This window comes from Mesocricetus auratus, unplaced genomic scaffold, assembly GCF_017639785.1.
Source record: "Mesocricetus auratus isolate SY011 unplaced genomic scaffold, BCM_Maur_2.0 Super-Scaffold_100010, whole genome shotgun sequence".
Classification (NCBI taxonomy): Eukaryota; Metazoa; Chordata; class Mammalia; order Rodentia; family Cricetidae; genus Mesocricetus; species Mesocricetus auratus.
The window spans coordinates 62,107,036-62,124,071 of NW_024429194.1; the positions used below are offsets into that span (position 1 = coordinate 62,107,036).

The 17,036-nt window shown below is 39.2% G+C and overlaps 1 long non-coding RNA gene across 1 annotated transcript in view; it reads right to left on the reverse strand.

The window, feature by feature from the left end:
• LOC121142846 overlaps window positions 1–17,036 on the reverse strand; it is a 197,320-nt gene that overhangs the window by 38,119 nt on the left and 142,165 nt on the right. The gene's annotated exons all lie outside the window — the stretch shown is intronic.

Genomic DNA, 17,036 nt, shown 5'->3' on the forward strand with positions numbered 1-17,036 from the left:
CATTGGTGTATAAACACTCAAATATTTGTTGTAACAGTTAATGTAAATGGTAAAGTGTACACTTAGTCTCAAGGATCACACAATCACTGGACATCTTGTTATATAAACTTACTGAAAAGGAGCATGCCATTCCAGGAGAATGCAGAATTTCCGCAAGGGTAAACAATCATTACTCAGCACTCCTAGTCAACCTCCCCAGAGTTCCAGTTTCTAGTCCGCTACTTGAAAGTCAGGAAAGTGCTGTCCTAAACAAAAGACTGCTCTACAGTGGAATCTTAAGAGTTAAGGAAAATTACTTCCAATCAGCCTACTGTCATTCGTTCCTCAATCCATCATCATCCACCTCACACTTTTTTATCCATTTACTGTTTTTGCTGAGTCTCAATTGTGCTATTTATTTTTGAGACTATGTAGCTGGCCTCAAACTCATTGCTATCCTCCTGTCTTTGCCTTACAAGTTCTGGGATTATAGGTTTATGTCACCATGGACAGCTTTACTCCCGTGAATTTTGAATGGTTACTCCAAAGAAAGAAAGAAACAAAAAAAATTGAAAAAATAACAAATATTGTCTCACGTGGTCAATATTCAAAGGAATAAAACCTCCTTGTGTCGCCATACCATGCTTTCCTATCTTTCTAAAAATATTCCATTATTTCTTCCTCCTTGTGCTAGGTTGTGTTCTTTTACTAGAACAAATTCCTGAGAAGAATAACATAACAGACAGGTTTACACTGGCTAACAACTTCAAAGGTTTCCAGTCAAGATCAGCTAGCTCAAGTGCTTTTGACCTAAAATGAGGCAAAATATCATGAGGGCTTGGAGGGGGCATGTGGTATAGGATACATAAGGGAAGCAGAGGGAAAGCCCTGGAAACAAGATAGACACTTAAAAGACACACCCCCAGTGACTGTATTGTGGGATATTCCTGTGTGAACATATGTTGTTGCCATTGGTTTACTAAAGGTGCTGACTAGCCAATAGCTGGACAGAAAAAGGCTGGGGAGATGAGCCAGACTAGGAGAATGCAGGGAGAAGGAAGGGTGGAGGCTGGATTTGCCAGCAGACACAGACACATGTTGCACTGAGAAAAGGAACCAAGCCACATGGCAAAGCACAGATACAAGATATGGGTTAATTTAAATGTAATAGCTAGTAACAAGCCTGGGCTGTTGATTAATCATTATATTTAATATTAAGACTCTATTTCAGTTATTAGGGAACTGGTGGTTAGGACAAGAAAGGTTCAACTATGCTACTTCCTCCAACACACCCCACCTAGTAGTCCAAGTAGCTATGAATTCATTAGTGGATTCATTAGCTAAGGTAAAACACACATGATCCAAACACCTCTCAGCAGGGGCAACAGCTGTAAACCAAGTATTCAGTATATTAACCTTTCAGGGGGCACACAGAGAAAAGATCCTTCTGAACACACTGGCAGGCTCCCCTGAGTGCACAAGGCAACTCATTGTTCCTCACATCTTGGTTACTTGCCCTCACCTGAACCTTATGGACATCTGTCACCATATCACAAGAATGACCTTCTTCATTTCCTGAGTCAATATTCTGCATTCGATGCCAGGGTGACCTTAAAGTTATTAAGAATGCACTTCTTCCCGCCCCCCTGCCTGTACTTTGCTTTGCCTGTCAGTGCGTTTTCAACACACTGGCTCACGGCTATGTCTGCATTTTGAAATATTTATTCATCAGGCTGCTCCACATTTAAGGACATTTTGGCAGTTTGAAACTAGTGTTAATGTTCAGTGCTCATTTCCAAGTTGGAATTATAGCTCTTAATGAAAACAACAGGTCCTATAGCAAAATCATTCTTGCAAAATCTCAAGAACAGATCTTTTCAACAAAAAGTCTTTTCTGATCCAAGAACAGAGTAGGGGAAATTTTCACTGAGAGTTGAAGAAACTCTGAAAATCTATACAAATTGGCTTCATGAGAGATTACTAACACCTTTGCCTATGAACCATTGTCTCTAGGTAGAACTCTCACTGGAAAAGGGTAACCTGACTCTAATCATGATGAGTCTTCAAATAAAACTCAAGGAATGAGCATTTTGAAAAATGGGCATAAATGTATTCTTGAATTTGTAAATGTCTTAAGAGATGAAGTAAGTGGATATTCCAGAATAAAGGATGCATGAAAAAAACACACATAAATTTAATATATGATGTAAGATAAATTGATGATTGGAGACCTTTCTAGGACAAAGATTGACAAGACCAGACACATTTTTAAAGAAAAAGGATTGCATGTATGTTGGATTTAAAGAATTAAAACCTGTACTCTGGGACAAACATGATGACATATGTGCCTGTAATGCCTGAGCTTTAGAGTGTGAGCACAAGGATCCAAATCCAGGATAGCCACTAGCCTGAACTAGGTAGGAAGACATTGTCACCAAAAACAAAAGCAATAATAATAATTAGTAATAATAACAAACTATCCATTTACCGTGTAGTCAAATTTGGGGGTAGAAAAATATTTAGTTTTAGCCAAGCAGGGGTGGTGCACACCTTTAATCCCAGCACTTGGGAAGCAGAGGTCGGTGAATCTCTAAATTCTAGACCAGCTTGGTCTACACAGCAAGTTCTTGAACAGACTCTAAAGTTATACATAGAAAACTTGTCTCAAAAAAAGAAAATATTTAGTTTTACAGAAAGTTGTTGATGAATATCTAATGACCTAAGGAAACATTGTATCTGTTCTTCATTGAACACCTGAAACCTCCAAACCAAAGGCATCAATGTTTCACATAAAGGACACTTGCAGACACTCTGCTGAAGAATTGAATCTGAGCTCAACCACAGTGTCACGCCAGGCTCCACAATAGAAATATGTTTGAAGTTGCCTCCAAATGATTTCCACCTTTACCTTTTCAAATAGTGCTATGTATGCCCCCCCCACACATGTGTGGAGACTGCAAGGAAGACTTTGGTAGCTGTAATTTCAGGCCCTCCCATTCCACAAAGGCAACCATGGGTATTTTGAAAGAAAGTGGAAAATGGGATGAAGAAATAGATCACTGGCTGCTCTTCCAGAAGACTGGGTCCTGTTCCCAGCACCCAACAGTTGCTAACTGTCTGGAACCCCAGTCCTGAAGATTAGACATGTTCTCCTTTCTCCATGGGCATTGAACACACATGGTACAGGCATTCATGCAAGCAAAAGCACTCATACACACAAGAATTTTAAAAATAAATTGAAGTTGATTTTTGAAAAATAAAGAGGGGAGATTTTCAGTTTTGGCTTCCAGAGTCAACAACCACAGGCTGTAACCACTCCAGAGAGGAAAGCAGGAGCTTAAATTCTACTGTTTCCCTAAAAATAGATGCCAACTTGTTGATTGTTTCAGGCTATACAGTACAATTTTTAATACTCAGATTCTGCACAGGTATAAATCCCAAGAACATGTTTTCTGTGGGAAGTCAAAAGAATGCAAACTCATTTTATTAGAATAATTAGTTTCTCCTTAACGCATCTGGTCCCATGGAGGCAGAACTTTCTTTCAAACTGAGTCACATGGAAACCATAGAAGCTGCTCTACTCACAATCAGACAAGCTACTTCTCCAAAAGAGCTGAGGTCAGACAGAGGAGCTACCTTGCAAGCACATCTGTAACAGCTCCGGAATATACCCAGAGCACAAACACCGATGGGGTCAGTTTTCAGAAGTACTTACAATGCAAGCAGACACTAAGTTTTTCAACTGCACACAGCTGGCCTAGCTCAGGAATTCAGTCTGGGTAGTTCTGTATGGAAGCTACCAGTACCATCATTATAGAAGCATTCCACAGAGGCCATCAAAGTCCTTTACCCTAGGAAATATCAGTAGATATCCATTTCTCCTGAATTTTGGAAGAAAACAGGAGACATGGGTAAAGAAAAAAATCTATTTTCTTGTTTTCATAAAAGTGAAATGCATTTTCTTAGCATTGTTGCCTATAGTACTGATACAGGGGTAGGAAGGACTTTATAAGGTATTGAACAGACTATTTGCCAAAGTGTCAAGTATCTATCTACAAATTAATAAATAGTAGATAAGTAAGTTTTTAAATAAATACAGGAAATGAGTGGGTAGAGCATTTTATTCTAATTTGCTGTGTTTCAGCCTAAGCTGTCTGCTGTGTTTGCTTTGCCTAGCAGGAGACAAATCTCCTGAACTGTAAACCACTGAGCTGATCTAAGGCCCTGCTCTCCCACCTAAGCAAAGGCATAAAGATGGTAACACACATTGTTTCCATACATTGGAACAATGAGTGAGATCAGTGGTTGAGCTGATCTTAGCAGACTGTCTTTTTTAGAAACAAATTTCTCTTCATCATGGAGGGAATATCAGAATTATGTCTCCTGATCCCAGTGCAGAGTCTGCTTGACCTTAGCCAAATTGAATTAGTCCTGATTGGCAAACTCAATGACGTGAACCCATGCCAGGGTTCTGTTCCCATCTCTTCATTAATAACATTCTAAAAACAAGTTGACCTGCCTTTCCAAATCCTGTTTCCGTGTTCATTCTGGAGATGAAGGTGTTGGGTGCCAGCTGTCCCCATACACACTGCTGTAAGTCAGGACCTCAGCTCTGACCTCCACACTCATGTTACAGAGAAACTGTGTTTAGTTGTCACAACAGCATTTCACACAGTACATTTTTTTAGGTTTTATTTCTAAATTGTTTTTTTTAATGAGATACATCGAACTTGAGACTATTCTATTTAAACCTAACAGTCTGTGATGTAGATATTGTCAGCAATGTTTTTTTCATTTGGTTGGTTTTTGATATTTGTTTTTTAAGAATAACAATTTCGGTTCTAGATGAGTCAATGGTTAAGATAATGTACTTCTCATCCAGAGGACTGGAGTTCAGATCAAGTAATCAAGTCAGAGGCTCACAGCTGCATGTAAAACCAGCTCCAGAAGCTAAAATGCCCCTCTGTTCTATGCAGGCATACACACACACATGTGTACAAACACAATTTTTTTTAAAAATTAAGATACACTTTTAAAAGCATAGCAGTGTCAACTGCGAATATGTTGATATAATTGTAACTTTGTAACAAATGCTAATTTGGCTTTTACCATCTTGTGAACATGATCCAAAGGTAGATTATAAAAATGATGACTTCATATTTCATTTAGAAAATTCAGATTTCACATTTTAAAAATGATTGACTCTGGTCTAGTGAGATGCCTCAGAGGGTAAAAATGCTTGTCACAAAAGCCTGATAATGTGAGTTCGAGGCTGGGCTGGACCGACAGCCTCCAAAACAATACAGAGAAACCCTGTCTCGTAAAACAAAAAACAAAAACAAACAAACAAAAAAAAGCCTGATAACAAGAATTTCAAACTAAGGATCTGGATCCACATGGTACACACAGTAAGAGAGTCCTAACTCCTCCTGCAAGTTTTCTTCTGATACACACACACACACACACACACACACACACACACACACACACTAATATATAAAATAAAATAAATTTTAAAATAATATTTAACTCTAAAGAGTGACATATGAATTTGCTCAGGTTTTAATGTCTCAAAACCAATAAGAATTCTTTAATGTTTATGAAGAAAGTAAACCAAAACCTGACACAGGCATTTAAACAAGATTTGGGACAAAAGCAGCAAGAAATGTAGGAGTTCAATATGTCAGGACTGAAGCTTGACAGCCAGGACATGAAGAAAATTATATAACATGGAGAAGCTTCAGCCCAGCAGAGAAATCAAGCAGAATGCCCTCCCACTGGCTTCAGAATATGAGGAAATATTTTTGTTTTGTCTTTCGTTTTTGGGTTTCTTTTTTTTTTTTTTTTTTTTTTTTTTGAGACAGGGTTTCTCTGTGTATCCCTGACTGTCCTGGAACTCTCTCTGTAGACCAGACTGGCCTTGAACTCAGAGATCTTCCTGCCTCTGCCTCCTGAGTGCTGGAATTAAAAGTATGCACCACCAGTGCCCAGCTGATATTTTAAAATTATCTCACAAAAGAGTAAAATGAGACTATAGAAGGAATTGGAAAATCAATAATAATAAAACAATATTAAAATTAATAATGATATGAATAGATATATTCAAAACATGATATACCAGTGGTCAACACTACTGAAATATAGCAAATATCCCTAACTGGGAACAGAAGTCAAAATCACACTGAGACATAAGCCCATCTCAAAATGGTTAACATCAACAAAGAAATTGCCTAATTCATGGGGGAGCAGGAAGGTTGAGTCAGGGTAAGTAATAGAGGAGAGCAGGATGAGAGATGCCATAATAGATGGAGTCATTATAGGTTTGAGGAGAGAGCTGACACTAGTGAGATCTCCAGACATCTGCAAGGATAGCACCAACTGGAAAACTAAGCAATAGTGGAGAGACTACATTAATAGCCCCTTCTTTATGATAAGGTTGATGACTACCTTATATGCAATCCTAGAACCTTCATCCAGGGACTGATGGAAGCAGAGACAGATACCCACAGCTGAACACTGAACTGAGTTCCTGGAACTCAGAGACAGAGATGGAGGAGTGATGAGCAAAGTGATGAGCTTCACCATGAAGCTCCTGGTTCTCCTTGTGTTGATTGGTGTCTCCACTATCCTAGTCTCTTGCTGTGAGTAAAGATTCTTACTTAACTTGAAATGGGGGCTATAATATATACTGTACTTACTCTGTGAGACAAGAATTTGTGGATGCTTGCATGCTACTACTTCCTGTTCTATCTGGTACCTGGTTCTATCTTCATTATAATTATTATTACTATTGTGTATGTATGGTACTGTGTGTGAGAGAGGGGGAGGGAGAGACAGACAGACAGACAGACAGACAGACAGACAGACAGAGGGTGTGTCAGGGTCTCAAACATGCCATGGAGTATGTGAGGAGGTTACAGACAAATTTCAGGAATCTATTGCCACCTTCAACTATGCAATTTAACTCATGTCATCCAACTTGTAAGAGAAGGGCTTTATCCACTAAGCCATCTTCTTGGTACCCACCTCCATTTTGACATGACATTGTAGGTAATTTGACTGCACTGGGATTCCTGATTCAGGTCAGTCTTCATTGTATGTGTGGCATGCATGTGAATCGTTAGTGTCAATAAGTTACACTGAGAAGGTGATTAATGGGAAGCAAAACTGACACACATTAGATTTCAAAGGTTCTTCTCTTATCTGTGCAGGTGATTCCCTCAATCTGTCTGCTCAGGACTAAGGCTTTCCCCTTGTGAATATCTATAACAGTGTTGACATTCTCCATCCCATCAAAATATTGCTTGAGTTCACCTGTCTTATTTTGCTTCTTTTCTTTCAGAGGACGCAGACACAACCAATGCTGACACTTCTGACCCTGGTGAGCTGAGTCTAAGTGCCCTTCCTTACCTTCCTACATTTTCATTTATAGCCTCATGGAAGCCAATGTCGTGAATATTCTGAGTTTTGAGAAAATTTCAGCAAAATCCACAGAAAGCTGCATTCCTTATTATAAGATTTTTTGAATATAAAGATATCATCTTATTCCTTATAGAAAGATAATTAAGCTGCTGACATGGACTTAGAGGAACTGTAGACATGTGTTGTTGTTACATAGTAGGCACAAGGCCATGAGGTCTCATACTGTTGTTAAGTATTATAAGTGAGTTCACAGCAAGTCTTAAGTTGAAAGCCTGTATAGCTCTTGTGTGTAGAAAAGAAATCACTTGCCAGTGGAACAGACAACAAATTCCTGGAGGTGCTGTGGGATAAGGGCATGGGAACATATGCCAGGGTGGGTTGAGGAAGAAGGAACGGTCTCTGCTTTGCATGTACAATGTAGAGCCATGCTAGTCTCAGAATGATGTTTGTTTCCCTGCTTGGAATTGACACTGGAGGCTGTAGGTTGGGGTTTTCTTTACGCATCTTGGGCAGTAGTGTCTGTGACTAACTTCATTTTAATTTGGGGGCCCATTCCTGTCACAAGGTACTTGCTTGTGTCTTGAGTCAGTGTTATTGACCAAGGAAGCCATGAGGTCATGAAAGATGAAGAAAAAAAATATATGACAGACTAAATATATGAAAGAGTCGATGAATTGAGAATAAGAAACGGATTGCAATCCTGGTTGGGACCAATACATTCTCAAGAAGAGTCAGTGCCTCGCCTGGAGCTTTTCCTCCTAATTTCAGCTGCTTCTGCAGATAGCACATCTGGTGAAACCAACAACTCTGAATCTGAGACACCAGCTGAGCCTGATGGTGAGACCTTTGTTTCATTCCTCTCTTCTAGTTCATTGTATTGTCTATATAAAAGTGTCAGAAATATGAGGCTGACAAGTCTATCAATTTTATCAAGTTTACCAGCTTTAACTACATCACTCCAGTAGTAGAATTCATTAGAGGAAATGTATATTAAGCAGAAAGCATTGAAAGTGTAAAGTGTTCCCACTGCAAGTGGGTTTTTTTCTTAAATAAAAGTTATATGTTCTTTGGAGACTAATATAAAAATAGAAATAGAAAATAATTTTGTGATGAGGTCTTCCAAGGATGATAGTTGTAGTATAAATCAGAAGATTTCTACAAGTTTAAAGATTCATTCAAGATGAGGGCATTTTTCTATTTTGGATTCTCCCCTAAACCTTCAACTTTAAAGTAATATCAATTATTTTATTTTATATTTATAAAATTCATATTCATATGATATGAAAATTCATATGTATAAAATTGAGATGGGGTTAAAAATCCCTAAGAAATTATCCTAGAAAATAAACATCATAAAATGAAGGAATGAGGGGCTTCCAGTGAGCAGCTTTTCTCTGGAGAAACAGCAGTGATGGAGGATGTTATCTTCCCTCAGAGGATGAGGTGCTGAGGAATCATCTCCAAGAATTTCTTCTCCTCTGTCATGTCAAGGATGTTGCTTGACATCTTGCTCATTGATCTGTACTAGGCAGATGCTGAGGAGTGAGTGTATGGCCATCATTTCTTTGTCAGAGAAGCTGAATTGCTTAGTGTATTAATAGAAGAAAAATTAATGCTAATCTTCCTCCTTTCGAACTCTGTAAAATGTCCAGCCTGATGACTCCATCCTAGTCTGCATATCCAAATATTTTTGATGGGAAATGAAGGTTGGTTGGCATATTTATTTCTGAGATGGTCCCTCATTATTAGCCCAAACTACCCATGAATTCCTCACCTTCCTGCCTCTCATTCCTGAGGGTTGGGATTCTAGACTTCTGCCCCTACATCTGTGAGTTTTACCTTTTTTTTTTTTTTTTTTTTTTTTTTTGGTTTTACGAGACAGGGTTTCTCTGTATTGTTTTGGAGGCTGTCGGTCCAGCCTGGCCTCGAACTCACAGAGATCCGCCTGCCTCTGCCTCTGCCTCTGCCTCCCGAGTGCTGGGATTAAAGGCGTGGGATGAAAACTTCATGTTTCTTTTGCTTATGCTTAATGAGTAGTGTTATTATTCCCCCTTCAGGTTAAAGCAAAACATGAAATCTCAGAGTAACTTCTTATTTTTTCTTTCTTACAGCCCTCAGAAAATATGAAAAGAAAACACCTAAGTTTGGATAAATTTGTATCTTCTATTGATACTTCCAGACCACACTAGAACATCCTCAACTTGATTCCTCCAACTATTTACCCTGACTATTCTCTCTCCCTCATCACTAACTTTTATTGTCTATCAAATAAATGATAGTTATAAGCAGCAACAAAAAGTTTTTGTTTTTTCTTGTATGGACTGGTGATAACTTTAGATTGTTTAGGTAATCCTTTGGAAATGCAAACTATTCTCTGATACTTCCTTGAGCTCTTTTTAATAATTGGGCTTTCTATAATTTTATCTGAAAGACTTTTATGTTCTTTAAATAAGACATAGATATTAGGCATATTGCTAGAGGCCTGGGCTTTTCTATATTAATGTACTAACCAAACACTTCCTCAATTTAAGTGTTCAGTTCCATTCCTCCAGATTCTTCTGAATTATTTTTTCTTATCTGCAGTTAGAGGTGACAGTGATGACACAGGCTCCTGAATCTGACTACAGGCCTCTCACAGGGAACTAGGCTTTGGAGGTCTTAGACTTGAGCTTGTAGTCAAGGTAGCAAATGAATTTGGGGGTTTGACCAAACTCATAAAACACTAGCAACAGATGGGATCCCTCATTTACAGTTAGTAAATGAGACAAAATGACAAGATTATTTCACAGTTTTGTTTCATGAACCAAATTAGTTTAATGTGTGACATTAAACATCCATCCCTCTTTATCAGCGAGTGCTGCTCCATCTCCAATCACAGGGTTTGTTTTGTTGACTACATTTTTCCAGATAAGGCTCATTAAGACTCCAGATATTAACATTGCTTATTCCCTCTCCAAAGTATTGAATACAAAGAAATGGCCAGTTTCTCCTGTTTCCTGATTTAAGAACAAATGCTATGTCAATATTTTCACACAAGTTCCCATTCCCTGAAATTTTTACCAGCATGTTACTTCCTTGACTGACTAAAGTGATAAAGTCTCCCAGATCTTTTCAGTTTTAATTGCCCTCCTGGTAGTCACCATTGCAGGTTTTGATCCAAAGTGCATAATTAGGATGTGTGTTTTATGTAATGGTATTTTGGTCTCTTATTTGTTTTATTGACTTGACTAGAATCATATTCATCATTTGTCAAGGGTGTGCTAGTAGTAGTCTGGGGAAATAATGAGCTCATTCCATGATGTGGACAAAGTTTAAAGCCTGGGAAAGACAGAAGACCCAGACACAGAAAAAGAAAGGGTGACAGATTTATTGTCAACAGCTCCTATCTGGATGGGAGGGGCCATAAAGCAGCTATCTGGCTCTTTGGTTGGGTGTTGTGTTGGGTCCCTTAATTCTACCCTTTCTCCTATTGGTCCTGATTTGATATCTGTTCCCATGCCTTCTGACCTGTCTCTCCACAATGCCTTCTGGGAATAAGAAAGCAACATCTTGCAGAGCCCGTCTTCACTTTTCTTGTCTATCAATGTCCCTCTATCTTTCCATCCACTGAGTCTCTGGACCTGTTTCCCAGGACCCCACCTCTGTAACTTTGAAGGCTTTGTCTTTACTTTTGACTTGCTGATCCCAATGCATAGATTAGTCAGATTGCTTAGCCACCATAGTGGCATTAAGTTGGTTGATGCTCCTTTAGGATCATTAGGATTGTTAAAACTATGACTGCTGTGGCTGGAGAGATGGCTCAGTGATCATGAGCACTTGCTGCTCTTGCAGAGAACATGGGTTTGGTTTCCACTTTCCATAAGTGGTTCACAACCATCTGTAACTCCAGTTCCAACATCCTTTTCTGGCCTTGCAGACACTAATATTTGTGGGACACATATACATTTGTAGAATATCACATATGTATGTATGTATATATATATATATGATAAAAAATAAATTAATCTTTTTAAAAAGACTGTGTGTGTGCTCTACATCTGTGTTGCAGTTTCAGTGAAATTGGGGTTTTATGGATTTTCTCCTGAGTAGGAAAAGAATCACAACTCTACCAGCAAAGAAAAGGCCAAGACAAGATGAACTCACTGCTGGATTTTACCAAATCCTTAGATTACTAATGCCAAATCTACTTAAACTATTTTAAAGTTTAATGGGGATAACTTCTCAAAACTCATTCTAGGATGCCAAGTTTACCCCATTACTCAAACCAGATGTGAACATGACAGTAATAATGTTATAGAGACCAATAATAGCTCTTGATGAACATCAATAAAAAGTACATAGCAAAATAAACTCCATCAAACAAATCATCCATGATGATTCAACTGGTTTATCTCAGGAATACCAGCTATGCCAGAATAATTCAACCTACATAAATCAATAAATATAGCACACCATGAAAATAATAAAAGGTAAAAGCTTTCTGTTTATCTCAGTAGATGATGAAAAAGAATTTAATAAAATTTAGTATCCCTTGATGATATAAGCCCTGGAAAAATCAGATCTAGAAACCAGGTATCTCCACTAAAATCCCATTACTCTTATTTAAACACTACCAGAAGTTTTATCTAGAGGATAATTTAATATTTAATAAATGATAGGGAGTTAAAACTAAGGGGGAGAAATAATTGTTTGCAACTAATATGATTCTTGGTATAAGAAACGCCTAAAACTTCTAATAAAAGATTCTTGGAATTGATAGTAATTCAGTTAAATACAAGGACACATATCCTCATACAAAAGACAGTAAGTTTTCTATATATTAAGAGTGGATTTGTTAAGATCTCAGAAGCAATCTCATATCCATATATCTGAAAATGTAACTAGAAATATACCTGATTAAGGAAGTGAAAAACCTCTACAATGAAAATTCTAAAACACTAACCCAGATGCAACACAATTCTCATCAAAATGTCCATAATATTCTTCACAGAGATGGAGAGTTAATATCAAAGGACACTGAATAGCTCAAGCTGTCATGAAACATACAAAGCCAGAGGCAGGAAGACACTTATCTCAAGATGCAATAGAAAGCCATAGTAACAGTGTAGTATGTGTATAGAAAAAGGCACACAGGCTAATGACACAGAGATCCCCAAAATAAATAAGCCCATTGGTAACCATTGATTATTTTCAAGGTAGCAAAACAAACAAAACACTGGAGAAAGGACCAACTCCGAAACCTAGAATCCTGGATATTCACATAAAAAAGCAGAGTTCAACCTAGTCTACATAGCAATTTCCAGGTCAGCCAGAGATGCACAATGAGACCCTGCCTACCCACCCCCAAAAAAACCTACCCTGAATCTCTAGACCAAGCCTGGGTCACACATTCTGTGCACTAGAACTTCCTAGTACATTTCACAAATCCTCATCCACCTATGTCAACCTCAGCTCCAGGCCTAGCTCTAGCCAATTAGTAATGTCTCCCAGAGTGGTACCTACTTGTGATATCCCCAATGCCTAGACCTAGTCCATGGGGTGCATCATGTGCAACCTTGACACCCTGCATCCCCTACATCCAGGCCTAGCTTCACTCATGCATCTTCTTCACTGGCCCAGCCTACTAAGTCCAAAGGACACTCAAATTCCTACATAATCCCTAATCCTCAGGCCTAATCCTCAATGTGCATCCTGTACACTTGAACTGCCTGGTAAATTCACCTTCCCACAATATCCCCAACCTCCAGGCCTGGCTTTGTCGTTCCTCTTGTATGCCTGTGGAGCCTGGTAAGCTACCCCTGTTCTCCAGCCATTTCATGGCCCAGATGCCACAAATATCCAAAAGTAACCCCTGGTCATACTTACTTTGTGCCTTCCAAACCTGATGAGTTCCAGGAAACCTTGTCCACCTACACCATCCCCAATCTCTAGCTCTATCTCAAGTTGTACAACTTGTGCACCCTCCTAGCTTGGTGAATTTCCAAAATCCCAGCTCATCCACACAATCATAATATTACAAGGAATCACTAAGGTAGCACAATTTATACACATCCAAGGCATACCCAACTATTTGTTTCATTCACATGTTTTCTTGGTTACCACTGAACTGGAATCACCTCAGACTCCATAATAGAAAATCAATACCAAGTGTCAAGAATTAACTTATCATACCTTTGACAGTAACTGCTTAGTTAGGGTTTCTATTGTTCTGAAGAGTCACCATGACCACAACAACCCTTATAAATGAAGAGACACCAGCTCACTGGAGCATGTGGCTCTGGCAAGCCTTGCCCTTCTCCCCAGTTAACTCTTCATTGCTAAAAACCATTAGAATGCATTCCAAAAGCCAACCCCCAAAGTCTATTCCCTTATTTGGCCAATCCCTCTTCCTGAGGCTGACTACCAAGATCCAACTATCAAAGTATTGAATTCTAGCAATCAAAGGCCCCTTTTGACTCACCAAATTAATGACGAACTAAAATTAAATACCTCATCCTAACACAGAGTTTCCCCCTTGCCATTTTACTATGGGTCACATCTGTCTCCTCTCTATCCAGAGGCCGTCCTTTGTCCTGCTCCAAGACAAATACTCCTTACCCCTCTCCCTTGTCCCTTTCCTCCCCTCTCCTTTGTTCCCATCTCCTTCTTCCTCTATCTCCTGTCTTTGTCTTTTATCTCTGTCCTCAGTCCCTCTGGGGCAAATAAATCTCTGTTTGTGCTGAGAACTTGGTCTTGGTTGTTTCAAAAAAGGAGAACATTTAATTGGGGTTGACTTACAGTTTCAGAGGTTTAGTCCATTATCATCATGGCAGGAAGCATGACAGCATGCAGCCATGGGGCTGGAGATGGAGCTGAGACTTCAACCTTCAGATCAATAGGCTGCAGGAAGAGAAAGCCACTCTGCACCTGGCTTGAGCATCTGAGACCTCAAAGCCCTCTTTCTGTGACACACTTCCTCAAGAAAGCCATGCCTACTTCAACAAGGCTACACCTCCTACTAGTGCCACTCCCTCTGGGATCTATGGGGACATTTTTTCTGATTTTTTTATTTAAATTAGAAACAAGCTTACATGTCAATCCCAGTTCCTTCTCCCTTCCCTCCTACCCTGCCCCTCACCTACTGCATATCCCATCTACTTTCTGCTCCTCAGGAAGGGTGAGGCCTTCCATGGGGGATCTTCAAAGTCTGTCATATCATTTGGAGCAGGACCTAAACCCTCCCCCCATGTGTCTAGACTGAGAGAGTGTCCCTCTATGTGGGGTAGGCTTCCAAAGCCCATTCATATACCAGGGATAAATACTAATCCACTACCAGAGACCCCATAGATTGTCCAGACCTCCAAAAAGACACCCATGTTCAGGGGGTCTGGGTTAATCCTATGCTAGTTTCCCAGTTCTCAGTCTGGGGTCCGTGAGTTCCCCCTTGTTCAAGTCAGCTGTTTCTGTGGGTATCATCAGACTGGTCTTGACCCCTTTGCTCATCACTCCTCCCTCTCTGCAACTGGATTCCAGGAGTTCAGCTCAGTGTTTAGCTGTGGGTGTCTGCTTCTGCTTCCATCAACTACTGGATGAAGGCTCTAGGATGACATATAAGGTAGTTAGTCATCAATCCCACTATTGGAGAAGGGCATTTAAAGTAGCTTCTCCACTATTGCTTAGATTCTTAGTTGGGGCCATCCTTGTTGATTTCTGGACATTTCCCTAGTGCCAGATTTCTCTTTAAATCTATAATCGCTCCCTCTATTATGGTATCTCTTTTCTTTTCTTTTTCTTTTTTTTTTTTTTTTTTTGTCTTTGGTTTTTGGTTTTGGTTTTTCAAGACAGGATTTCTCTGTATTGCTTTGGAGCCTGTCCTGGCACTCACTCTGTAGACCAGGCTGGCCTCAAACTCACAGAGATCCACCTGCCTCTGCCTCCCGAGTGCTGGGATTAAAGGCGTGTGCCACCAAAGCCTGACTCTCTTTTCTTGCTCTCCTCTATTCTTCCCCTGACTCAATCTTCCTGCTCCCTCATGTCCCTCTCTCCCCTTCTCTTTCTCCTAACTCTCTCTCCCTTCCCCCATGCTCCCAATTAATGAAGGATATCTTGTCCTGTTCCCCTTCTCTGGGGACAATGTATGTATCTCTTAGGTTCCTCCTTGTTTCCTAGTTTCTCTGACGGTATGGATTGTAGGCTGGTAATCCTTTTCTCTATGTCTAAAATCCATATATGAGTGATGACATGCCATGTTTTTTCTTTTTGTGACTAGGTTACCTCACTCAGAATGGTTTCTTCTAGTGCCATCCATTTGTCTGAAAATTTCAAGATTCCATTGTTTTTTTTTTCCTGCTGAGTAGTACGCCATTGTGTAAATATACCACATTTTCTTTATCCATTCTTCAGTTGAGGGGCATCTAGGCTGCTTCCAGGTTCTGTTTATTACAAATAATGCTTCCATGAAGATATTGGAACCGATGTCCTTGTTGTATGAATGTGCATCATTTGGGTATATGCCTAAAAGTGGAATTGCTGAATCTTGTGGTAAACTGATTCCCATTTTCCTGAGGAACCACCATACTGATTTCCAAAGTGGTTGGATGAGTTCGCACTCCCACTATCAGTGGAGGAGTGTTCCCCTTTTTCCACATCCTCTCCAGCATAAATTGTCATTGGTGTTTTTGATTTGAGTCATTCTGACAGGAGCAAGATGGTATTTCAGAGTTGTTTTGATTTGCATTTCCCTGATGGCTGAGGATATTGAGCACTTTCTTAAGTGTCTTTCAGCCATTTTAGATTCCCCTATTGAGAAATCTCTACTTAATTCTGTACTCCACTTTTTAATTGGGTTATTTGGTGTTTTGGTGACTAGTTTCTTGAGTATGGGGGCCATTTTTATTCAAACCACCATAGCCAACCAAGCTTGAGCAACAACAAAAACAAAAACAAATGATCAGTTTTCAGAAGCAGCCTAGAATCTCACATCATACAACTAACAAAAGAAGCTTTTATGACCAGGTCTCATCATAAAAACACAAATAGTGTGAAAGGCAAAACAATATGACCCACAAACCCACTAACCCTAGAAATGTTCTCCAATGAGAACTACCTCAATGAACTCCAAGACATTGGGATGTTTAAAAAAATAATAAAATTGATCAAAGACATCAAGGAATATAAAGAGTATGCAAGCACCCTAATGAACTTAAAGAGGATAAGAATAAACTCCTGAAGTCCAAGAAAACAAATATTTGGCTGAATGAAATGAGGAAGTCCAGGATCTGAAAACTGAATTCAAGGAAGAGATATAAATACTAAAGAAAACCCAAACTGAAATGAAGAATAAAATGAAAAGTGCAATAACTTAAATATGAAACTTAAAAGAAAAAAGCCTTACCAGTAGAAAAGATGAAGTAGAAGAAATAATATCAAGACTTGAAGATAAAGAAGAGAAATTGAACCACTCAAGCCAAGAATATATATATAAAGTACTTTTAATAAACATGGAAAGATTGACTTTAGAACATCATGAAAAGACAAAATCTGTAGTATAGGCATAGATGAAGAAGAATCCCATTCTGATGGCATATCAGATCCTTAGCAGAATCACAGAAGAAACCCTCTCCCCATATAAAAAAAGCATACCCATACACAGATAC